Genomic DNA, 473 nt, shown 5'->3' with positions numbered 1-473 from the left:
CCCACTGCCACAAAAGCATGCTGAGCACCCACAGTATTTGCAGGAATATCAAAAAATAGCTTTAGCAACTAGGAATTATGCAAGAGGGAGAAGGCAGGACTAACTAGATTAATGCAACATGTAGTGGATTTGTTAACATGAAGTGTATGACTCGTCGCAGAATCATGCCAGGAAATGGTACCATGTAGCTTACTGGTAAGGGCAGTAAAAAGGGTAATGCATGACTTTCATCATCGGTGAACCACTCGCTCACTCAACATACTATTTCCAGCTGAAATCAAAGGTTTCCATTAAAACGCCATTCCTCTACAGACCGTGAGCATCTTGCAACTCTCTCTGCCTTTGAACTCCACTGTGACAGCTGCTTCATTAACATTGTGGTTCCAGTGCAAAAAAAAAAAAACAAAAAAAAACCCCAACTCCTCCAGATTTCAAAATTTCTTCCTTTAGACTTTCGATTGCCTCTCATCTGT

This window comes from Pterocles gutturalis, unplaced genomic scaffold (assembly GCF_000699245.1).
Source record: "Pterocles gutturalis isolate BGI_N339 unplaced genomic scaffold, ASM69924v1 scaffold18075, whole genome shotgun sequence".
Taxonomy (NCBI): domain Eukaryota; kingdom Metazoa; phylum Chordata; class Aves; order Pterocliformes; family Pteroclidae; genus Pterocles; species Pterocles gutturalis.
Note: the sequence above shows the minus strand (reverse complement) of the source record.